This window comes from Rhineura floridana, chromosome 2 (genome assembly GCF_030035675.1).
Source record: "Rhineura floridana isolate rRhiFlo1 chromosome 2, rRhiFlo1.hap2, whole genome shotgun sequence".
In the NCBI taxonomy this organism is placed as follows: domain Eukaryota; kingdom Metazoa; phylum Chordata; class Lepidosauria; order Squamata; family Rhineuridae; genus Rhineura; species Rhineura floridana.
In genome coordinates, this window is record NC_084481.1 from 43,472,997 (window position 1) to 43,499,126 (window position 26,130).

At 41.9% G+C, this 26,130-nt stretch overlaps 1 protein-coding gene across 8 annotated transcripts in view; it reads right to left on the reverse strand.

Annotated features, from left to right (window-relative positions):
* Nucleotides 1-26,130, reverse strand: part of RAPGEF4 (Rap guanine nucleotide exchange factor 4) — a 245,757-nt gene that overhangs the window by 156,685 nt on the left and 62,942 nt on the right. Inside the window, exon 1 of one of the 8 annotated variants that reach the window (XM_061608474.1) lies at nt 4,953-5,081. The exons of 6 other annotated variants lie outside the window; for them this stretch is intronic. The gene's annotated coding sequence lies outside the window, so the exon portion shown is untranslated. Of the gene's footprint in view, nt 1-677; nt 827-4,952; nt 5,082-26,130 lie in introns of those variants that run through there. One more of the 8 variants, XM_061608475.1, reaches the window with a different exon arrangement.

Genomic DNA, 26,130 nt, shown 5'->3' on the forward strand with positions numbered 1-26,130 from the left:
GGACAGTATATTTGAGGAGTTCCAAATACACTTATTTATTGCACACTACTGAGTGATTAAATATGATAATTTAATCTGGTTATTTTGGGGCGGAGGAATCACCTTGAAACCAACTTTGATCAAAAACTTAAGTTTTCAGGCTGGCATTCAAAACCTATTTGTTTCCTGTGTCACTTCCCCTCTTTCTATCTTGTGAAGATGTGGAAGTGATGCTAAATTCAGCATCTGCTCACATTTTTTAAAAGTTCAGGGAAATTACCATCTCTACTAAATTCTCAGAAACTAAAAATATTTACAGAAAGCATCCTTTTATTATCAATGTTTTATTAATACCAAGAATAAAACAATTATAACTTTGGCACAGTAAAAGATTATACGGAGAGGTATTACTCTTGCTTCTCAAGTATTTTTTTTTTTTTATAATTCAGAACATTAAAAAACAAAGAGAAAACTAAGTTAATGAGAAAACACCCAAACTCCTGTGGCTAAGCACACACAAATGTTAAAATGAAAAACTCCCATTCATTAGCCATGCAATGCCAATTATATGTCTAGAAGACATTAGATCAAATGTAACCTCTTCTCTTTTAGGAAAAGTGAAAACAGCAAGATTCGTTTTTTAAAAAGAAAAGAATGTTCAGGTCCCCAACAGCCCATACAAAATCTTAAAAACTTACACTGTAGTGTTCTTATCAGTCTAATCCAGGAAGCAGCCTTATCGGTACGTTTTAGATTTTGTATCCATGCTCCATTCTTCTTGATGATGTGACTGTTTAAGCACATGGTCAAGTTGCACTCAGCTGCTCCCTTAGTGATGTACGAGAGGCAAGCTCTTCTGATTTATCTAGTCTTTCTGCAGCAGATTAGCACTAATGTTTCTGCCTCTGCATCCTACCTTTCTTTACGCGATTGGCTCTGCATTATCATTGGCAATCCAAATTAAACAGCAAATGAAGCATAGAATCCCTCCCCCCCCCTCAACAGACACACACACACCAGTGAAACAACTGATAGGCAGCTACGCATACAAGAAATCACACTGTTTAAATGTATTGATTCTCTCTTCCATTTTCCCTGCTGGGAAGAGTAATCAAGATAGGTACCCTCGCTTCTGCAAAATAAGGTTGCTGTAGTTCAAAGGTCTGTCTGTGATTTATTCACCTGAAATATATTTAGCGTAGACAGATGGCCCCAGGCATAATTTGCATGCAGAAAATCAGGAATTTTGCTATCTGTAATTCACTGATAATGGGTACACACATGCAAATTTACTATTTGCTCAGTGTAATAATGTTTTGGAAACCAAATACAAAGTGAGATGGGCGGTAATGCATTTAACATCCATTAGTGGCCACGAGCTCATGCTTGTAAATAAGTTTTATTTAATTACACTGTACAGGATGCATAGGTGATGCATTTATCCCCCACTCTCACTCAAATCCATTTCTTTTTCCTTGCTCACTTTGGAACATCTGACATTTTAGAGCATGTCATTCTTCTTTAGAATTACCCTTGGAATGATGTTTTACTTTTTGCCTCAAAAAATGTCAACAAGTTTACTACACCAATTAGCAAAGAACAAGTTGAATGAACCTTTTTTACATTCTTCTCGGCTTTTGAGTAATCAAGGAGTGTCTTAGCAATAAGAAATATTTTATTCATGATGCTTTCAGGCCAAGACACCATGAGGTTTTGGTTTGTTTTAAAAAAAAAGTTTAAATTTTCATAAGTGCTCTCAAACACCCACGAAATAGAAAATGCCCCAGAGCATTTATTCATTAAAAATTTGAACAGCCTGAACACTTTGCCCAGTCTAAACCAATTCATATCATGCTTCTGCTGAGTTTGATGCTCTCCAGCCCTCCTGAGTGATTACTGCCATTAGCCAGAAACCTAAGGAATTATGCCTGCTCCTTGAATAACAGGGAGTGGCTAATCTATGGCCTTCCAGATGTTGATGCTGGCTGGGGCTGATGAAGATTGCAGTCAAATAACATCTGGGGGGCCGTGGTGGATGAGCTACCACTCCCTTACTCCAATAAGCTCAGGATGCCATACATGACATTTCACCCTCCTAGCAGCCCCAAGGGGTAACTGACTTGGTGCCTTGCCCAAAGACAACAAGGACGCTTCATGCCTCAGCAGGGATTTGAATCTATTTCTCTCAACACAAACACCACAAAGCATCATAACAGTTTTTACATCCATCCTTACAATAATACTGGAGTGCCAAGCAGCATAAACTGTCACATCATTCATTTAAAAGCAAAGCATCGGTAGAAATATTAGAAAAATCACTATCACCTTAACTTTAACATCAACAGCAATATCTGGAAGATTTTTATTGCTAGATCCATTCAATCTGATACTTGCTAAATTCCTAATTAATTATTAAAATGAGTTCTGGTGGCTTTGATATACTGGTGGCCTAGCACTACCAGCATGGCATCCAGCTCGAAATGCAAAATGACTTCCACAAACATTCAAAGATGACTAGGAGAGGAAGATGTCATATCCCTTTTGCTACATAAGGAGCTTCCTGTTTGCTTAGGAGTTTTAGGTACATGCTATGGAAATATCTGATACTTCCACATGCAAATAGATTATGCACACTTGCTGAGGAAATTACTCAAGGCAATGGGAGGTGAAGTCAAACATGTTGTCACATGTACAGTTGACAATAAGGATGTTTGCACAATGCATGACTTCTCTGCCAACAGAATTAAACCCTACTGCCAGAAGCCACATTGCTAAAACAAAGAAACAATCAATAAAGATGAGTCATCATGAATAAAGAGACTAAAACCTTGGAGAATTGGCATGGTATAGAGATTAGAATGTCATACTAGGACTGGGGCGATCATAGTTCAGATTCCTGCTCAGCCAACAAGCTGTCTGGTGCTGCTAGGCCAGCAAATGACTTGACTCGCATGTAACGCTAGTCCAAACCACAGCTTAACACAAACGAGCAAACATGCAGCTTCCTGGAGAAAAGATCTTTGCTGCTTTGTTCCTCATCTGGTTCTGCTGCTGCCATGCTGCTATAAATTAATCCATCCAAACCCGGACTCATGGTTTATTTTGCTCCGGACAAACTATAAGTGATAGCCCATATTTGTTCTATGGTTTACTGCTTGTTGTTTGTGTGGAGTGAGATAAACCATGAGCCCAGCTAGCCATTGCTTGGCTCACAAGTGCACATCAGCAGCAGGACCAGAGGAGGAGCAAAGTAACCATGATCTTCTCTCTAAGGAACCTGCACATTTGTTCATTCATGCGAACCGCTGAATACTTGAAGTAGGCCACTATCTCTCAGCCTAATCTACCTCACAGGATTGATGTGGGGATGAAACAGTGATGGCAACAAAGAAGTATGTGCTCTGTACACTCCTTGAAGGAAGGCCCCCACCCTGTGGAACTCCCTCCCAAATGATCTCCGCCATGCCCCTTCTATGATGAGTTTCCGCCGAGCCTTGAAGGCTTTTGGGTGGGCTAGGTTTTACTATTATTGCTTCAGATTTTTAATGTTTAATGTATTTGTACGTTTTATTTTGTACGTCGCCCAGAGTGGCTGGACAACCAGCCAGATGGGCGACTAATAAATTTAATAATAAATAAATAAAATAACATAAAAATGTTTATCAGCCAATGTATTTCTGTTGCAGCAACTTTGGATTCATTTAGCAAGTTTATGTGAGAAGACATCCTTTAGATACAAGGAGACCCATCTATTTTATGGCTGCCAGCTGGACTAGGCTTTGCATTAGTGCATGCTAGTTGTTAGCATATCAGGTTTATTACCCAGATTGGGAGATTGTCCTGTAGTCTATGCTTGCTGCTTTCTGTCTAAGTGCAGACCAGTCCATACCAGGGGCCTATAGCACTACCGCACTGTACATTGTCTTTTTTTTAAGCGCTGTATTTATATTTTCTATTAAAATTCCCATAGTGCCTGTTCATTAGAACATTAGGCAAGAACATTATATATGTTTACTAAGACGTACGACACACTGAGTTCTAGAAAGGATTGTTCTAGAGAAAGTACCCTCAACCTTCAGATAACAAAGGTCTTCCTATCTGGTGTGAGATTTAAAGTGGCTCCTGCTTTTCTCAGCATTATTTGAAAGTTGGCCTTTTAATTATTTGTTTTCTCTTTGCAGTCAGAGCAATTCTACCGTTTGCTCATTTCTTTTATTTTTTTAACTTGAGTTTTATTTAAAGTTTTTCTAGGCACAACAGCAGCAAAAAATAAAATTACAAGCATATGGAACCAGAATATGGAAAGGAGCAATCAAGATAACTTTGGTTTGCAAGCTGTTGTGCAAGAGTTATACATTGCTTATATTGTACTTAATCTTATCCCCACCCCCAAGAAACAAAACATATTAACGTGTACAGTCATGGAATGGGAAGGCGTGTAGCTCAGTGGTACAGCACCAGGCTTTGTGATTTAGCAAGATGTGTGAAAAATGAAACAAAAAGCAGCTGACATTTTGAAAGTCCTAGCAGTTCCTTGACACTTCCCAGTCTTGGCATCATTGGTTATGAATGGGTGAAGAGGGACCCCACACAAAATATTTCCTAATCAGCTCCTCAGCACCCAGGAAACAGAAATGTCAACTTGTTATACTCTTGTGAAGCAGACATAATCATCTTGTGGATCAGAGTTAACTCTGGAATTGCTACAGTGCAAATTGAGGTGTATTGCTTCTTTTCTTAATGATGCTCTCTGTTCTGAAACCCACTTTGCCAGACAGTCAACTCAAACTCTCTCTTTTAATCAGAACTATTTTATTAAACCAGGAAACACAAAGGTATACAAAAACGTAAAAGAAAGCATATAGTCTCTGGGGATGATGAACTGAGGAGGGTGATGATGATGAAGAAGATTGGTAGCAGGTAAATTATATTGTAGGATTGTTGATGAGGTAGATTAAATGGAGGAGAGTTACCTTCTGAGGAAGAAGCTTCTGCAAGAGGCAATTCTGGTAGAGAGAGAGAGCTTCTGCGAGAGAGAGAGCTTCTGAGAGAGAGATAGGTAAAAAAGGAGTGTTGTCCTCTGGGGCTACTAGGCCTGCTGCTAGCTTCACTGATGACTGGAACAAACTGAGGCAGGTTTTTGGAGGGAAAAAATAACTAACCAATTAAAGAGAGGGGTGAATATCACCTGCCAGGAAGTTACTGTGAGGCTAAGGGAGCATAGAGACAGCCCTCTAGAGTTCCATAACTCTTAACCAAATAAATGCCTTATTTAACACAACAGGAGTATCTCTATATACAATTCTAACCCTGCGGAGGCAGCACACTCTCATTTGTTTGCATTCCATTAGCAATACCAATGTAAGCATCTTTTTATTGTCTCGCCCTATGCTGGAGGCAGGGTGAGTCAAGGCTGGAGCGTAGAATGAAGCATTACCCACGCTTCCTATCATGATGGACTATTACATAAAAAATAGAATAATGTAAACATTAGGGGTTTTTGAAAGGGGATCATGGTCAGTGAATAGGATCAAATGGATCAACAGTGCTATTTAGAGCTGGAGAATACATTATGGTTGCTAACAGAGATGCTACAGAAAACAGCCTCCCTGTTTATACTTTTAAAGGTACTGTACTCATGAATGATGCTACAAAAACTAACAGAAGGGGTTTTTTTACCAGCCAGGGGAGTGGAGGATGACTAGGCTAAGGATTTCTAGCACAGAATTCTCACCACCTCCACTACATGGTAATTCCTAAAATTCTTTGCGGAAAGGCATTCAGAGCTTGGAAAAGTTACTTTTTTGAACTACAACTCCCATCAGCCCCAGCCAGCATGGCCACTGGATTGGGCTGATGGGAGTTGTAGTTCAAAAAAGTAACTTTTCCAAGCTCTGTCTGGTATGATGCTTATATTGTACTGTAGATCTGAAGTGTTAGCATATCCTATGTGCCTTCACTTTGGTGACAAAATAATTGATCAAGTGACTCCACATGTATTCCCTGTTCCATTCAGATTGTATAACTTTTCTTACTTCTTTGAATCTATCACATTATTCATCCTGAAGGCTCTGAGGCAGGAAGAAAAACAAAATCTGTATCACAGTATAAAACTGAATTAGCTATATGCTTTTATCATCATACATAAGACAATTCCCTATAAAAATGAATCAGTTACCTTGCTGCCAGAATTTCTGCATGTTATCTTTTAACATATAACATTTCAAATGTTCGTACCCAAATGTATCCCTGTAACCTCCTCACAAAGTTCTAGTATTTGATGGATTTTCCATCACGGCACTCAAGCCAGCACAGATAGTCTATCCAGGTAGGCTTCTTACTAGGTACCATTCATCACAGTTCTTAGCTTCAGGAAGGTTGCAGAATTGGATGCCACAGTTAGAGCAAGACCAATGGAGGCATCCAGAGCATTGTCTGTTCCACCTATATTGGGTCAGTTTGAATTATTGCAGCCTGAGGATGCGGACAAGCTGCTTGAAGAAGTGCGGCCCACCACCTGCCCCCTTGACACAAGAGGGACTCCTGTTTGGGTTCTTTTATTTGTATTCCAGATGGAAAATAGAGTTAGGGCCCTCCAGCTGGCTAGGCTTACCTACCTTTACCTGTGCTCTTCTCTACCTAACTTCCTTCCGTTGTAAACTGATATGCTCAGGGAAGCTGACCTGCCCCTCCTTCCTTTGTCTTTTTTCCTCTACTGTCTGAGGTGGAAGGAGACATCTCTGTCTTTGTTCTCTTTCCTGAGCAATACCCAAGTCTGGGCATTGCACCTCCAGCTTAGTTAGAACGAGGTATGCGTTTCTTATCTACTATGTATTTCTATAAATAAAGTAGCTTTTCTTATTTTACTAAGTCTTAAGTCTCAGTGATCTAAATGCTGGGTAACACCCTGCTTCTAAGGTAAATACATACACTGGCACACATGCAGCTCAGACTGCTGAATTACTCTGCATATTTCAATAACACATGCTCTAGTAATTTCTAGATTGGATTATTGTAATGTGCTCTACATGGGGCTGCCCTTGAAGATGACTCAGAAACTTTAACTGGTCCAAAATGCAGCAGCCAGATTACTGGCTGGGGTTCCCTTTAGAACTCATATAACTCCTGTTTTAAAACAGCTGCATTGGTTGCCAGTTTGTTTCTGGGCCCAGTTCAAAGTGCTCACCTTAGTGTTTAAACGACTTAGGTCCCAAATATCTGAAAGACTGCCTCCTTTCCTATAGACCCTCTCAGATGTTGAGATCAGCAGAGGGGGCCCTTTTGGTAGTTCTTCCACCCTCCAAAGTTCGAGGGGTGATGGCCAGGGAGAGGGCATTCTCTGTGGTGGCCCCTAAACTGTGGAACTCCCTCCCCACCATGGTGCATCTGGCAACTTCACTGTACACTTTCGGTAAAAGCTGAAGACGCACCTCTTCACCCTGGCCTTCAACAACTGAGATGTATATTTTTAAGACCCACCCTATCTTCTGTGATGTTGTATAGGTTGTCTTTAACTGTTTTTAATTATGTGTTTTTACATTGTTGTAATCTGCCCTGGGATCTTTGGGTGAAGGGTGGGTAATAAATTCTAATAAATCATCATCATAAATCATCATCATAAATAACGTTCCTCCAGACCAAGGCCACTTGCCCCTATGCTCCAATACAATATGTGGAAGAGCAGGGGCTGCACCACTTCCTGCAGTGTTTGGGCCATCACCGTGGGGTGTGTGACAAGCACTCACTGAAGCCTAGAACTGGCCTTAATAAAAATCAGGGACTTTTGAAATCCCAGTGACAGTGGAAGCCGGTGCTGCTGATAAGATTTAAGACTCTAGTACAGGGATGGTGGCCTTTCAGATATTGCTGGACTACAACTCCCATCATTGCTTACCTTTGGCCATGCATCTAGAGGATTACAGGCTCCACACTCCTGCCCTTTGAGAGTTAGGCGCCCATTGCCCAGAGTAACTAGAAGATATGTAAGTTATGTCCAGGGTGCAGAGAACTATTGCTCCTAGGGCAGGAAACTGAGTCTAAAGAGTATCAGTGAATTTTTATATACTTAATTTATATATTTTTATGTATTCATCTAAGAATTAATACCCACTTCTTGGCCCATTTGGTCCTCAAGAAAGCCTACAATCTGCTGACTATAAATACAAACTAGGTATCCAGAAATGCCAATGAACAAAAACAAAGGAAACTAAAAGGGCACCAGTCAGGCCCCTAATTTTTCAAAACAAACTGAGAATTGTGGTGACCAGGAGAGGACTTCCCATGAGTTTGTATCAGGCCCAGAGAAATTATGATTCGGCACTGAAGGGGGGAACCTAACTCTCCTCATGGTATTTTCCAGATGAAACCTCACCAGAACTGCTATCTAGCCTGTAAGGAGGGGAAGAGGAGAAAAAACCACCCTTTCGGCAAGTGGAATTGGAAACGCTGAGAGTTTTTTGTCTTTTGTTTTGAGATAGCAGAAAAGGAAGAAGCTTTACACTCCTTTAAACTAAGCTGCTGCTGCTGCTGCTGCTGCTGCTAAATTTATATCCTGCCCATCACCAGCAGGACCTAGGGTGGGTTACAGCAATTTAAAATCCAGTACTAAAAACAGTTACTAACAAATTATAGTCACAGGAATAGGGTGGGTTCGGTGTGGGGGGCTGATGTGCCATGGGTTGCTGCTGCTTGAATTCAGAAGGAGAAGCTACAAGAAAGCGCTCCACCTAGGTACTTGTCCTGAAGTTGTTTGTTTGGCACTGCGGTGAGAGAAAGCAGATGGAAGGAGGAGGAAGTAACAGAAGAAGAGGAGGGGCTAATGCTGAAGACAACCAAGAGTTTGAAGAATAACTGAGCACTTTGAGGCTCTGAGATGAGAATTTCAAATGGATGATCTGGCAACAAAGTTTCAGTTAATGAAGGGAGATTTCCCCAGAGCAGTAGCTGCAAACTCTAGAATGGCTGTAAAATTCAAATGGATCAAGAAAGTGACCAATTTGAAATAGGTGCAGAGAAAACAGCTTTATAATGAGAAGGAGTGTTAAATAGGACTGAGAGCTGAGAGGATTGTCGCTGGGGACAAATTAAGTGCAAACCTGATAGCCAAGCAAGCTCCAAAGAAACTTAGTTCTTTGGGCTAATTTAATTTTTCTGTTCTGTCAGTAGTTTCAAACTAATGAGCTAGGCTACATGTACAAAAGTTCTTCTCTACATGTACAAGTATGGCCTAGACATTTAACAAGCTTCTAGAACAGTGGCAGTAGGATGGAGCCTAAATAATGCAGCTTTATCTTTCTCTCAGATTCTTTATATCAATGTGCACATAATCTTCTGCCGTGTAAGAATTTCCATATAGTTACTTTATCAACAGCACCTGAAGCTCGTGTGTTTTAGCTGTACTAAAACATTTGCTTAGCCATCATCACATTATTTTCCCCAATCATGGTGTTTTCTCAGTGTATATTTTAATGTGTAAACACAAAAAGTAGACCAGTCCATCCCACTCACTCAGTTCTTCATCCTGTACTTCTTACACTCTCTACCTGCTGCCTATCACAATTGTAACTTGTCTTCCCTTTCCCTCGCTCAATTCAGACATCACACCCCTCCTCATGGAAACCATGAGGAAATATGAAGAGAATTGGCAAATTAAGTTTCATGGTAATTAACCCTGTTCAGACATTAATCTCCTATATGATTAGAACTGCATAAGGAGAAGAGTGTACACATAGTTTTCAGACCCTCTCCTTCCATTGTATTCCTGTTGTTCAGCTCCACTGTCTGTCCATCATGCATTGGAGAGGTATCCTCTGCAGTGAAGCCCCTGTTCTACTCATGTATGCTCCCTACACAATTTAGAACCTTGTGTGTGGAATGTTACAAAGTGGAAACAATGGGAATGTGATGGGGGGGGAACAAGCATGTTCCTGCTCTCCCCCCTCATGTGATTCTCATGGAGTGTGTGGAATGAATGCCTGAACAGGGCTTATATCTTGCCATGATATCTGAATTGACAAACCATAGCTATGATGACCGCTATATCTCCATCCCAGGCTGCTGCATCCCAGAGACAGGAATGAACTTACTGATTTATGAAGCTAGAAGAAAGGAAAACAAAATGTCAGCTCTACACTGCGTCAGCAGTGCCGGTGGGGGGCTGGAAATTCCTGGGTGGTTGGCAGGGAAGCAAAGTCCTTAGCCGGCAGTCTGGTCATAAATCTGCCAGGTCTAGGAGGAGGGGAGCTGATAAGGGCCAGGCTTGTCCAAAGCATACTTGCCGAGTCAGGAGTCCAGAAGTGAGGTCAGTAGAGGTCCGGGATCAAGTGCCAAGGGGTCAGTCCGAAAGAGGGTGCCAGGAAACTAGGAACACACAAGCCACGCCTGACATTGCAGTCAGCAACAAGCTGTAGCCAAGGTGTGCCTTATAAAGAGCAAGGTTGACAGAAGGTGTGAGTCCTCAGCGTTTGGGCCTTAAGGAAACAGGCCTGCCTCTCTTCTGCCTGACCTTCTGCTGTCTACGTTCTGCAGGTGAGGGGGAAGTATCCTGTTCACTGTGTCTGGCTGCAGGGCCTCTGCTGTATCTGGGGTGCTCTGCAGCTGAGGGGGAGAAGGAGCTGGATTCTCAGGAGGCTCCTCCATGTCTCCTTCTGAGTCTGCTGCTCCTGGGTCTGCTGCTGTTACTCCCTAGTCGTCCTCATCTGAGGAGTCCTCTGACGGGGCCATGACACAAAAGGTCTAAATCATGATTGGCCTATTGCATGTTTGGAAGATCAAACTGTAATTTGAGGTCTAACTGTGATTAGTATAAACCATGGTTTGGAGTGATGCCTCAGTTGAGCCACTGAGTACTGCAAGTCGTTCTTATAATCACCTAAGCACACTCACCTAATCTCATCTTCTGTCAATCAACAAGCACTAAAAATTTACTTTTTATCTCCCACCTTATTTCCCACCATGGCAAATATCCTCCTCTCTCACTGTATCTTCCGCCCTAAAGATAAAACCAGATTTTGCCTTGTGCACATGCCTATATGTAATGTATATATACCATATACTTCCTAAACCAAGCCTGAAATACTGTAATAGCAACCATCTTTGTGTATATATTTTTAAAAATATATTTCATTATCAAAAGAAATTAGTAAACCAAGGATGGATTCATTTTTATTTGAAACAGGACATATTAGTGCCTCTAGAAGTAAGAACAGATTAATTCTTTGTGGAAGCAAAATTTATTTGGAAAAAAGCCAAGGACAGTGAGATGTCAACAGTAGCTGAGAGATCATTAATTTCAGTCCATGAAAGAACTTCAATCACATATGACCTTGAGAATTAGCAGGACTGGATAAATTACAAATTCCAGAAATATAAGCTTTTCACAATACTTACTGTGTTATTCTTAGAAGAGCAGTGAAAGTTCCTGCTTGTCACATGTTTAAAAGCAGCACCAAGTTTCAGTCAAATTTAACAAATATTCAAGTCTAAAAAATGAGCATGTCTGACATAAATGCAAACTTTTAAGAAACAAACTTCTGACAAGGGAATATTCAGCTAGACACTTCTTTTCTCAAGCAACAAAAAAATTAATGATCAAAAACCTAGAACTAGTCCAGAAGATATATATATGCTCCCAATTATGCTTTGCAAAATGTGTTTACGAACAAAGCAGGAGATGCCATATTTTAAAATGAGGACCTGTTGCATTTTTTCAAAATACTTTTGGACTGCTATGCTGGATTAAGACCTGCAGACTTGGTTTTCTTAGGCAGCAGAATGTGGTAGAATCCTGAGGTAGTAGAAAAGGCCATGCTACTTTATTGCAGGTGAGGGACCATAATGGTTGAATGCTCCCTCAGTTATAACCCTACCACCACCAAACCAAATTCCATGCAAACAGAAAACTAGCTCAGTAAGAAGTAGGCAGGGCTAGATCCTTTCTCCAGAAGGTCTCAAGTTAATTCTCTGGTTAGGGCTGGAGAACCACTGCCTGCCTGAAACCCTGGAGAACCACCGCCTGCCTGAAACCCTGGAGAACCACTGCCAGTCAGTGTTGATAATACTAAGCTAGATGGACCAATGATCTGACTCAGTATAAGGCAAACTTCCTATGTTTGTATTGCAGTCTTGTTTTTGTCTGGTGGTACCTGTCCAGCCTCATGATGCAGCTGAAGATTTGTTTGAAGATGGAAAACGGGTGTCCCAACTATGATCAAACAAATCATGTCCTCCAGCCACACCTTATTTTTTTGCAATACTGGTGAAAGCCCCAACAACACGATAGTATTTCCTATTATAATGCATGGGAGAGAAACCTTGCTTTGTGTGCTGCTCTCCAGTCTCTTATTCTTGGATAGGAGAGACTGAAAGCACAGCCTTCAAAGTTTTTTTTTTTTAATCCACTAAAGATTCTTCAAAAAGTGATGAAAAGGATAATCTTGTTGCTTGCACTACTGAAAAACAGATCTGGCACTGTGTCTTTGCACTGGCTTGCACATCAGGGAAACACATAGACACCAAATATAACTCCAAATAAAATTTTAGAATAGGCCACAAAATTGTGTGGCTACAGGACACAGGTGGAGAACCTGTGGCCCTCCAGATGCTATTAGGCTCCATCTCCCATCAGCCACAGCCAGCATAGCCAATGTTCAGGGATGATGGGAACTGTAGTGGAAGACCACAGATTGCTAACCCCTGGTGTATAAGGGTAGATGTGTTGCTCATTGTTATTGACATTACAGACAATATCTAATAGGTTCCCATTACTCTTGTTCAACCACATTCTGCACATCAATTATTATGGCTGCACATTTCCTCTCAGTATTATAACAGGAGTGGTCACGAAATTCAATATCCACCACAAGAAGTACAACATTAAGAGAAGATCAATAAACTTTGTGTGCAACAGTGTGTACTGACTGCATAAAACCTGATTACATGTAAAGACCACTTCTAAAAAAAACCATTACAAATATCTCAATCATTAGGGGTTACAATGTCAGAAAATAAGACTTTTACTATGCCCTTTTACATTAGAGGTAAAAAGCATCCAAAGCTGCAGGCAGCATATCAGATTTTAATCCCAGTATACCAGATTTTAATTTGGTTGATCCAGCCAGAGCTACGCCTGTTAACTACAAACCTCTGACTGATAAGCATGGAAAACAGACGATATGGCAGAAAGTAATCAAATGGCAGGCCAAACTCCTCCTCATCATACAGTAGCAACAACAGATTATCTGTAGATTTATGTAAGGATAATTGAATCCTGTGCATATTAGAAATCATTACTGGATATTCTCCTTGTAGATGTTATAAAAATCACAGCTCCTTCAGAAACATTTTTTATATTCTGCCAAATCTCTATATATTATATTGTGTATTAGCATATTTGATCTTTTGAACTCCTCCCACACTTAGGAGATCTATTTTATTCTTCTCAACATTCCTAAAATGTAATACTAGAATGTCTGTCCAACTAATTTCCCCAAATAGTAACTATAGCACTAATAAAAAATCAAAATATCCTGTCAAACGTTATGAATGTGTAAGACTTTTATCAGGCATGTTAGCTTTGCTATGAACATAAAACCTGTTTTTTCTTTTCCTCTCCCCGCCCACATAACTAGGAAATGTTCTCTCTAGTGCACTCCTTGCACATATATATATATATATATGATCTTGTAATGCTGTGGAGGTGAATGGGTAGTCTTCTATATATTTTTTTAAAAGTAGAACTTCAGTGTTTTATGTCCATTTTGCTATAAAACCACCACCATCACCAAGATAGCCCATTTAAAAAAAATTACAAAGGAGGGGTGTTGGTGATGTCACAGATGTTAGCCCAAAAATGCCCACCACAGTTGTAATACAATCAGTGTTAATTTTCTTTTCAGAAGTGGAACTGGTTTTTCTCCATTTGAGCTTTAATTATGGACAAACCCTACAGAAACAGATTTTTTTAGACACTGCCCCAGGACAGAAAAAAAAGGTGTATTCATGCTCTGTGGGCCACAATGATGCTATGAAACCACCTCTGTCTCTTTTAAAATCTTATATCTGTATTCAGTATTCACCAAAGACTCTAGCCTATTTTATATAATTTTTCGTATAAATCAATACCCTGCCCTTGTGATGTCTGCATACTGAAGTCTGACAGAGCCTGCACGCATGCAAATTCAGTCTGTATCCTGATCTCATGAGCAGGCTGTTCACACATTTGGTCCAACATACTTGGTTATGCCACAAATTCAGGGCCTGCCCAAGACATTTTCCTGCCCCCCCTCCAAAAACCGCCCAAACATGCAGCTGAATCTTACTTCAACCCTGGCAATGACACAGCAGCTAGCACTGCACCTAAGAGCAGCAGCCTAGGGCTTAGGTGATGCCAGGAATACAAAGCTTTGTCTTGGTCCTGTTTGCTCACCTGCCCCCCTCCTGTCAGAAGCATCATGAAAGGAATGTTTCCAGCTACCCCTTTATAAGGCCTTTGGAAGCCTTATAAGAAGCTGCTGCAGGAGAGGGACTGTAACTCCTTGGAAGGAGCTGCTGCCAATTTGGCAGTGATCCTTGGGGAAAGCTGAGGCCTAGGCATTTGATCAGACTAACCTGATCCCTGGCATGGCAGCAGTCTGAGCAGTGGCTAGAACATCTAGGACCAAGGTGAAACTGTTCAAACCTCCGTTACTTTTGCTACTGCCAGGAGATATAATGTTGCCACATTTCTAATATGGCAGTCTTGTTTTTTGTATGCTGTTACATTTGACCATATGTTGCTCAGGTGTGTTTTGGGAGAGGGGACGTGTTGGGACTTCTTCCCGTTACTTTTCCCGCAGCCAGCCCCCTCCAATCTGCCACCCCCCCACACCCACACCCACACCCACCCCAGGGAGAAGGAGGAGGCAGGAGGGGAGGGGACTCCCCAGCCAAACCATACAGCAGAGGCTTCTGCATAGCTTCTCCGAGCAGGAGGAGGAGGAAGAGGTGCAACACCGCAGGGCAAGAGACAGGCAGAAACCAACGAAACATCTGCTTAATTCCGGGGTGGTGGTGGTCAGAATTAAGTAGATATTTGCCCACCCCAGCCTGCAGCCTGTATTGTGTCCCACAGTGTGGCTCTTCCTCTTCCTCCTCCCTGGGCTAGCACTCCTGGGGAGGATATTGTTGCTGTATGGATGTGCTGGCGGGAGCTCCTGCCTCCTCCTCCTCCATGGTAGCGGGAGTGATGGTGGCGGCATATCTGTAGCAGAGTAGTGAGTGTGTGTGTGTGTGTGTATGTGAGAGAGATGGCGTCAAGGGACTCTGCATTTGAGAGAAGTTTACATGGGAAAATGGTGGCAAGGATGATGGAGGGTGAGAGAAGGAGTTTACACAGAGCGAGGGTGGAAGGCAGTTGTGACCCCAGGAATGACTATTTTGACTTCAAATCACCCAGTCTAGGATGGAAGTGGATGTTGTGCTTGCTTTTTGGGTTTTTTTACCTCCTCCCAGAGGTGGTGGATCAGTTCATGTTTCAGAAGAGGAGGAGGGGCACATTAGTTGCACAGCATTCGAAAGGGATGAATTGTGCCCTTTCTCTTAAAAAACAGGCTTTAGAAGTTTGTGAGATTTCCCTGCCTTCTCCCCACTCTGATTCCTCCCCCATGCATCTGAATGATTTGCAAACGCAGAAGGAAAATGGGTGCTTCTTCCTCAGTTTGTTATATGAGCCACAGATTATCAAAGCAATGTTTTCTTCCCTTCTCTTTCAAACCCTACCCAAACAAAACTCTCTCTCTCTCTCTCTCTCTCTCTCTCTCTCTCTCTCTCTCTCTCTCTCTCTCTCACTCACTCACACACACACACACACACACACACACACACACACACACATTTAGGCTACAATCCAATATACACTTACTGGGAGTAAGCTCCATTGAACCCAAAGGAGTTTACTTCTGAGTAGACATGGACTGGATTGCAGCCTTAATCTGCTCCCTGTGGGGAATGGATGCTGCTGCTGTGGGAGGAGTGAACAAGGAAGCAATTTTCTCAGCTAGGAAGACAGCAACACCAACATGTTAAAGCTAACTTGGTTTACTTGGGAGTAAGCTTCATTGATCACAGTGGGGCTTGCTTATGAGTAAACATGCAAATGATTGGGTTGCATGACACTGTAGCAGATTTATATTAATAAAAAAGATTGTTAATTTCTTTCTTTGGCTGGATTGTCTGACAAGATTGGAGATAAGAAGAATGATAGATAAAGAATGATAGTTAAATGATTCATGTGAGTTAAGGACATTTTATTATTCTAGGTATATAATCTTAGAGTTCCCTCGCTGGATCGTCACCTTGTAGTGGTGAGTGGGCTTGCGTGTTCCAATGAACCCTGTGAGTGATGCCATTGGGAGTCATGTACTCCCAGCACGGTCACCCAAGGTCAAGGGAGAGGAACCAGACAAAGAACAATCCAAGAAAGTCCTCAACGGCAGAACAGGCGGAGGATAACAATGTGTATGTTACAATGGCGGATGAAGGCTGCAGCAGATAAAAGACTTCCAGTCGTGGTATCCATGCTATTGGATCAAAGCCTTTTTCTGTCAAGATTGTGTGTTGATCGTTGTGCATCGATCTCCCCACATAAAACAAATTCACAGACAGGCATCTTCCAAGCAAAGACCTTATCTTGGAAGACAATCACACTCGGCCACGAGTGATCGCCAATGAATGAATGAATCTTGGGGTGGAAAAGGCATGGAAGGATCTTTCAACAAATGAGCTTCTAAAACCACAATATGCTTTTTTAAAAATTCCTTGATGAAAATATGCTTTAAATGGGGAAGGGACGTTGCTCAGTGGCGGAGCATCTGTTTTCCATGCAGAAGATCCCAGGTGAATCAAATGGGAAGGGATCCTTTCATGAGGACTGAGATGAGAGGGTGAAGTTTCCATAAAACATCATGGGTTTTTTTCTTTATTGTTGTAGCTTTCCAAGTCAATTGTGCAGGCCCCAACAGTGTCAGTGGTGTAACCTTAGAAGAGGTGGCAGTGGGAGGCGTGGCATGACTCATAAAAGGACCCTGCCCTTCTCAATTTGCCACTACACTACTGATGTTGCTGTTTTATTATGCTGTTATTATGAAATTATTCTTTCACATGTGGACTTCGAAGGGGAAGAGGTGGAATCGAGGTCGGGGATGAGCTGCGGCTGGTGTGTCCTCCGTTGTGGGCGTGGCTGTGCCCTGCTGCTGCTGTTGCTGCACTCCCTTCTGTTGTGCTGGTGCTCCATCCTTGCCGCTGCGGTCTGTGTCCTGCCTGGCGGTCCTCGCTTCTTCGCCGCTGTTGACATCTGGTGACGCTCCTCGTGGAAAGAAGAGAGGCTCAGAGTTGGCGTTTGTGCGCATACCACCTGGATGCAACTAATATGGTTGAATGTGTATTATGTATGAATGATTGAGTTGGTGGTGTATGTGAGTTTTTATTTGGAAGTTTTGTAGTTATTTTAATATTGTTCGGTTGTATTATATGTATGCTTATTGTAGTGTGTGATTGATTAAGTGCATGTGTGTTTGTGTGTGAATTTTTGTGTGTATTGGTGTAAATGTGCATTGTGTGGATGAATGTGACTGGGTGTGTGTGTATATGTGAGTTTTATTTGTTTTAATATGTGCCTGGGAGAGAGTATTATACATCGACCGGGGAGACTTTCGGGGGCCCCAATTAGCGTAGTGACGGGTAATGGGAGGTACGGTGTTGTGAGGAGAACGTGCCAGGTAAGGGGAACTCGTCCCAGACAAGTAGTGTCTGTGACTTGTTCCGGTTCTCCTCACATCCCCAGGACTGCTGGTTGTTCCATCAGTCAGCCTTCGGATCTCCATGTGCTGTTGTTAAACGCCAGGTCGGTTCACCATAAGATCTCACTTGTTCATGATTTAATTGTGAAGGAGACTGCCGACCTGGCGTGTATAACTGAGACCTGGGTGGGTGATCAGGGAGGAGTTGCTCTTTCCCAGCTCTGCCCACCTGGGTATACGGTTCAGCATCATGGTAGAACCGAAGGATGGGGAGGTGGGGTTGCTGTGGTCTATAAGAGTTCTTTCTCACTCACCAAGCACCCTGTCCAGGTGACGACTGGTCTGGAGTGTCTTCACCTTGTGCTGGGCCAGAGAGACAGACTGGGAATCTTGTTGGTGTACCGCCCGCCCTGCTGCCCAACAAATTCCCTAACTGAGCTGACAGAGGTAGTCTCGGAGGTATTGTTGCGGTCCCCTAGACTATTGGTACTGGGGGACTTCAACGTCCATGCCGAGACTGCTTTATCTGGGGCAGCTCAGGACTTCATGGCCTCCATGACAACCATGGGGCTGTCTCAGGTTGTTACTGGCCCAACGCATGTGTCGGGACATACTCTTGATTTGATCTTCGCCACTGGGCATGGAGATGGTGATCTGGTGGTTGGGGGTTTTTCATCTACCCCATTGTCATGGACAGATCACCGCTTGCTGAAGTTTAGGCTCACAGCGACCCTTTCCCTCTGCAAGGGTGGGGGACCTATTAAATTGGTCCGCCTCCGGAGACTAATGGATCCTGAGGGTTTCCAAAGGGCTCTGGGGGATTTCCCGACTGAGAAGACTGGCGCTCCTGTCGAAGCCCTGGTTGAATTGTGGAATACGGAGATGACCCGGGCGGTTGACACGATCGCTCCCATGCGCCCCCTCCTATGTAGAGCTCATACAGCTACATGGTATATCTCGGAGCTGAGAGTGATGAAGCAAGAGAGGAGGAGGCTTGAGTGCAGATGGAGGCGAACTCCCGACGAATGCAATTATGCCTTGGTAAGTGCCTGTTCTAAGCGGTACATAGTAGCGGTGAGGGCAGCAAAAAAGAGATATTTTGCTGCCACAATTAAGGCATCTCTTTCCCGCCCAGCGGAGCTCTTTAAAACTGTACGAGGGCTTTTACATTCTGGCCCTCGGGATATTATAGACTCATCTGTAGCCCGCTGTGAAGAGTTCGCCAGGCACTTCCAAGATAAGATCGCATGCATTCGTCGGGACTTAGACTCCAATATTATAGCAGCTGGTCCTAATGAAGCATCCAGATCACGGTCTTGTCCTCATTTATTGGATGAGTTTCAGTCGGTGCAGCTCGAGGATGTTGACAAGATCCTTGGACTGGTGCGGGCGACCACGTCTGTTCTAGATCCTTGCCCCTCTTGGCTGGTGAAAGCTGGCAGGACCGGAACCGCCGGCTGGGCCAAGGAGGTAATAAATGCCTCTTTAAGAGAGGGAGTGGTCCCTGACTGCCTAAAAGAGGCGGTGGTGAGACCGCTTCTGAAGAAACCCTCCTTGGACCCAGATAACTTGAACAACTATAGACCTGTAGCGAATGTTCCGTTCCTGGGCAAGGTTCTGGAACGGGTGGTTGCCGGCCAGCTCCAGGGGCTCCTGGATGACACTGATTATCTTGATCCATTTCAATCCGGTTTTAGGCCCGGTTTTGGCACCGAAACAGCCTTGGTTGCCCTGTATGATGACCTATGTCGGGAGAGGGACGGGGGAGTGTAACCCTGTTGATTCTGCTTGACCTCTCAGCTGCTTTTGATACCATCGACCATGGTATCCTTCTGGGGAGACTCACGGAGTTGGGAGTCGGGGGTACTGCTTGGCAGTGGCTCTGCTCCTACTTGGTGGGTCGTCACCAGAAGGTAGTGCTTGGGGAACACTGCTCGACACCCTGGACTCTCCATTGTGGAGTCCCGCAGGGATCGGTACTGTCCCCCATGCTTTTCAACATCTACATGCAGCCGCTGGGTGCGGTCATCAGGAGTTTTGGGGTGCGTTGTCATCAGTATGCTGATGACACGCAACTCTATTTCTCCTTTTCATCCTCTTCAGGTGAGGCTGTTAACATGCTAAACCGTTGCCTGGCCGCGATAACGGACTGGATGGGGGCTAACAAACTGAAGCTCAATCCAGACAAGACCGAGACGCTGTTGGTGAGTGCCTTCACTGCCCAGATGGAGGATGTTCATCCTGTTCTTGATGGGGTTACACTCCCCTTGAAGGAACAGGTTCGTAGCTTGGGAGTCCTTTTCGATCCTTCCTTGTCTCTCGAGGCCCAGGTGGCCTCGGTGGCACAGAACGCTTTTTACCATCTTCGACTGGTAGCCCAGCTACGTCCCTATCTGGACAGTGATGACCTCGCCTCAGTTGTTCACGCTCTGGTAACTTCTAGGTTGGACTACTGCAATGCGCTCTACGTTGGGCTGCCCTTGAAGATAGTTCGGAAACTACAGCTAGTCCAGAATGCAGCGGCCAGACTACTGACGCGGACCAGAAGGTCCGCTCATATAACATCCGTTCTGGCCCGTCTGCACTGGCTTCCTATTTGTTTCCGGGCTAAATTCAAAGTGCTGGTTTTGACCTATAAAGCCCTACATGGCATGGGACCGCAATACCTGGTGGAATGCCTCTCCCAATACGAACCTACCCGTTCACTGCGCTCGACATCTAAGGCCCTCCTCCGAGTGCCATCCCATCGAGAAGCTCGGAGGGTGGTGACCAGAACTAGGGCCTTCTCGGTGGTGGCCCCCGAATTGTGGAATAGTCTCCCCGATGAGGTACGCCTGGCGCCGACGCTGCTATCTTTTCGGCACCAGGTGAAAACCTTTTTATACTCCCAGGCATTTTAAAATGTATCTTAATAATTGTTTTTATCGTGTATTTTAAACAGTATCTTATTATTGTTATATTTGGATGTTGCTTGGTTGTTGTTGTTTGTTGTTTTGACTTTTGATTCTGTTATATTTACTGTATTTATATATTTTGCTTGTTTTATCTTTTATGTAAACCGCCCAGAGAGCCTTTTTGGCTTAGGGCGGTATATAAATTAAATAAAATAAATAAATAAATAAATAAATTTTGTGATGTCTTGTTCTCATTGTTGTAAGACACTCTGAGCATAATTTATTTATGGAAAGGTGGCATACAAATAAAGCGATGATGATGATAAGGTGTCCACCTCATTTTGCCTAACAGTAGGACTGGCGCTATGGACTGATTCTAGGTGAAATAGATTACTGTTTCCTTTTCACTTGCATCCAGTGTTTGGATACATTTCTTGAGGATGAAAAGAGAATGTTTGCTTTTCTCCCCACCTCCTTTTCCTTGCATATTGCAATCAATTTACACGGAATAAACAGTAGAAGATGAGCTGCTGAGCTTTACTTGAAAGCAATCAGTTTGCTGTATTACAACAAACTGGTTTCTTTTCCCCCTGCATTTAGCAAAGCACGCGTGCGCACACACACACACACACACACACAGGCTGAAATGAATCAGAGCAGTCCACAAACAGCATGACAGTAAGTGGTTACAGAACAGCTGGGTGCTCCTTGACTGTGTTTTTAGTGCTTCTGAGGGTCTCTAAACATTTTACTACTTGAAATCACATGATCATCCCATAAAGCTAAATATTCCTCACTTTATTAACTCTCTATTTTTATATCTATATAGGGCTTGCCTAAGGAGAAATCACGAAATCCGAGCAAAGATTTCTGAAGTTTATTACTGTGCAATAAACTGAGAACAGAGTATCCCATAAATCAACCCAATAATTCTAGTGGCTAGACTTAGGAACCAATGTTCCTCTTCCATTTTTACTGCAATATATCAGGACTTATCAAGTTTAATCTCCCTTTCAAATGAACTGTAAAACATTTCTGGCATGCAACACTTGAATGCAAAAAAAGAGTATAAATTATATTTTACTGACACAGCACACTTACTGCTTCTTAAACTACAACCCCTACAGACAAGTATTTAATTTTAGTATTTAAAAAGTAAGTAGTACACACTGTGAACTGTCTGCCAATGAGCAAGCAAAGGGAATGATTCCCATTGAAAGCATTTTTGTCTCATTTATTTGAATTGGAGATCATGCTAAAAGTTTCTTCTGAATTAGTTCAATTCTGAACATAAAATTTCTTGATCACAGGAACAAGAATTACAGCATTAAACACACACACACCTCTATTATCTCTGCTTCACTACACTTTAAGTGCCTAGTGCTGTTTAGATAAATATCTAAAATACATGATTGAAATTAGGCTTTTAAATGTGTTTATATATTTTATATATATCTAGCCTGCCTTTCATTGACACCAATCTCATGCCAGGGTACAATACCATAAAAATCCAAATTTAAGCATACAAATAAAAACTAAAACACAGTTTCAACACCACCATCACAACACAATAGTAGTTGAACACCATAATTATATAGCAGAATCCTTAAAAATGTAGAGCAGGCTTCATTATTCCAGCCATAACACTTACTAATCTATACTGTCTAATTTATTCTTGGAATGCAAATAGAATTCTTATTAGTGTAGATTAAAATTTAGGAATAATGCTGCCATTAGATATTTTTCTTTAAAGGCTGTGTATATAAGGATATAAAGATCAAACAGCAGTATATTTGAATTAAAGCCTTATTATATTTTGGTTTAAATCTCCCTGATCCTTTCAAATTAGTTTGAATTTGATATTATGCAATGTTATACAGCCATTCCAATACTGTGTACTTTTTGTTTCTTAAAAATACATTTATACAAAGGATGGTGGTTGTTTTCTAGGTTGGCTCAGAATTTAATTTTCAGGTTTACCCCTCAGTAATAAGAGTCACATAGTGATCAAAAGAAATGGGATAAGGCAGCACTTATAAAATCACTTGGTTCATTGCTACTGTACCTAGCCAAAAGCAAGATCCGGGCCCTGCAGAAGTCCTCTCACAGTTGCTTCCCAAATAATGAAGAAAAAGCTTGCTTTGTCACACCCTGGAAAACACTCTGCTAATGCTTGTATACAGACTCTTATCCATTGTAAGAAACTGTTATTTTATTCCACATGAGTGCAAATTTGTTTGTTTTTCTGTCGTCCCCTCAGGAAGTTCAAGACACACAAGGCAATAGGAAGGGACTCTAAAAATAAGTAATCTCTTAGCAGATTCACTCCCTTCCTGTCTGAGTTTGTGTGACTGAACCAAAAGATAAAACATGGGCACACAGTGAGCAATGTTACTGTACCATCCTGTAACGTGAACAAATAACGATCCTCTCTTTAAAAACTCAACTGTGAAACAAACCATGAGGATACTGGGGGACGGGGGGGAAGGAATGAGCTAGTGACCGGCCACAAAGTATACCACAGAGTTCCTCACATGCTGACTCCTCTTTTATGTGCATTGATTAAGAGTTTTTGGACTGGCTGCTGGCCTCTTTGCAATTTCTGATTCTTGTTGTTTTAATGTTTCTAGTTTCTGGTATCTCATTTGTATTGTTCTTTTATGGCTTTTGTACTAATTATACTTTTTATAGTCAGTCATGAACCACCCTACAAACTTTTGGATTGAAGGGTGGAATCTAAACAACAACAACAAGACGTTTTTCCTTTTAAACCAGTTTCAAAGCTTACAGAGTAGTCTACAGTGCCAAATGTGGTACAATTCAAATATTAAAAGCCCCAAAGATGTGACAGCTCACGTTTTAGAGCTTCTTGGTTTGGAGATAAGGGATCAGGAATCTTAACACTTAACCAAAGGTTTTATCTTTTCCAAGCTGCTACAACAGCTGTCTTTGTAAAACTAGAAGTCTCTGAGGAAGAACATGATCCATGGCTTAGCAGATGTTCATAGACAGTTATTTAAACAGAAGTAGTCATGGGGGGGGTGGATAGCCCATTTTGCTAATAATTACTTCCAGAAGGATAATGGTTGTTTTGATGGAACATTAAAAAAAAATAGCTGGGGCAGAGAGAAACTATGTATACATACAAGAAGTTACCTTTAAGGAAACCATAGTTTGCTATTTGACATATAATGGTAAACTGGCTTGCCAAAAAGGCCACTTTCCCTGAGCTAATCATGAGAAGAAGAGATAGAAAGAGGAAGACATCATCACTGTTTTATCAGTGATTTGAGCCACTTTGGGTACTACAGTCAAAAGTCGAAAACAAATCTAAAGAATTAAACAAATAAGCAGGAAGTAATCTGGGGGTCACTAACTTGGTGCCAACTGAAGAACTTCATTGGCACCACAGGAAGGGGCCCCAGACTGAGCTTTTTTTTTTTTTTAAGTGAGTGTCTAGCTTTCCTAGAAAGTAAGTTTTTTCTTTAAATGTTTTTAACGCTGTTTTGTTTTAATGTATTTTAAGATCTGATTTTTATGATGTTTTAAAGTGTTTTTAGCGCTTTGTTTGCTGCCCTGGGCCCCTGCTGGGAGGAAGGGCGGGATACAAATGAATGAATGAATGAATGAATGAATGAATGAATGAATGAATGAATGAAAGAAAGAAAGAAAGAAAGAAAGAAAGAAAGAAAGAAAGAAAGAAAGAAAGAAAGGAATGAAGGAAGGAAGGAAGGAAGGAAGGAAGGAAGGAAGGAAGGAAGGAAGGAAGGAAGGAAGGAAGGAAGGAAGGAAGGAAGGAAGGAAGCAAGCAAAATGTGCAGGTACCCTTCTAAGCTATTCCTGTGAAATAAGCCAGACTGGCTGCTCCAGGCTGTCAGTATTTTTAGCCAATGAGTGAACTCAGAGCTGTGACTGATAAGTGAGTTGTTTGGACATCAGGCAACAGGAAGCTGTAAGGTCCTCAAGAGTACTAGTACTAGTGTACTTTTTCTGCTTCCTTCTTATTTTCTAGTAGCCATTGGAATCTCCATAATTTGCCCTTTCTTTTTACCTAGCAATCAGGACACATCTTTCCTGTGATAGGTTTGTCAGGTACACCTGGGAAGTTATCTTCTCCAAATACTACTACACAATAAGTGCAGGTGGGTGTCAACAAATCCCTGCCCCAAATGGCAAATGCAAAATATTAAACGTTTGCAAAGAGGCTTACACATTTCTTTGTAGAGGAGCTGATGTCCAGGCACTCATTAAGAATCCACTGTATAGTTAACTTACAGTACAATGGTATGCATGTTTACTTCAGAAGTCAGTGTGTCTTGTGTTTAATGGGGTTTACTCCCAGGTAAGTGTGTGAAGGTTGGCAACCTAGGCTTTGGTTTAGGATTGGCATTGGGGAAAAGAGGGTTTTTATGCCTTTAAATAGTTGTATCTCCACAATCAAGACCAGCATGACATAGCTGAATTCCCATGGTAGGAATGAGATTGTCCAGGGGCATCCATTTTATTTTTATTTATTTATTATTTTATTTTATTAGATTTTTAAACCGCTCTATAGCTTTCTAGCTCTCAAGGCGGTGTACAAAAGGTAAAAACAGATTAAAATACAGTAAACATGATAACAATACACTGTAAAATATAAAAACAAAATCAAGACAAAGACAAAATTAAAATAAAATTTTAAGACTGGCACCCTCAGCACTCTCTCAAAATTCGAAATGTGGTCCCTGTTCCAAAAAGTTTGGCACCCCCTGAAGTAACTCTTAAATTACGCTTAGTGATAGCATGCAAGCCCAAAGTTTATTCCATGGTTGTTCTTGCAGCTCTGAGCTGAACCGCTATCTTTTACAACAGTAATTGATTATGTTCTTTAAGCATACATTAAATATTTTCAGTTTCTACACAGAGCATGACAATACTGCATTTATAAAGGTGAAAATATCTCCTGCATTCCAGTACATATATAGTTTGAGCCAAACAAAAATGTACAGTCAAGAGCAGAGCTTGGAAAATTACTTCTAAAAAGTAATAAATTACAGTTACATGGCCAAAAAAAGTAGTAATTACCGTTACAATTGCAATCGCTCTGAAAGTAACTGATTACTTTACTTTTTCTCAAAAGTAATCACTACAGTTACATTTCAGTTACTTTTTTAAAAAAAACGCCGACAAGGTGCTGGCCTTGGCTGCTGCACATCTAAGTAGCCTAAAACAACATTAAAAATAAACATACACATACAGAGGTAGTAGAAAAATTCTTTTTATCCATGATAGCAATGGTGGTCTTTCCACTGGTAAAGGAGGTGGGGAGGGAGGCAGAGACCACTACTCAGAACTTTGCACATCAAACCAAGTGCAACCCCCCCCACTCATCCAGCAAGGGTAATCTCTCTCATTTAATCACCTCCCGGACCCTGCCCTGCCACCAACTAAGAGACACTCACCCAAGCAAACATTTTCCCGAGATGCAAAAAAGTTAAATACTG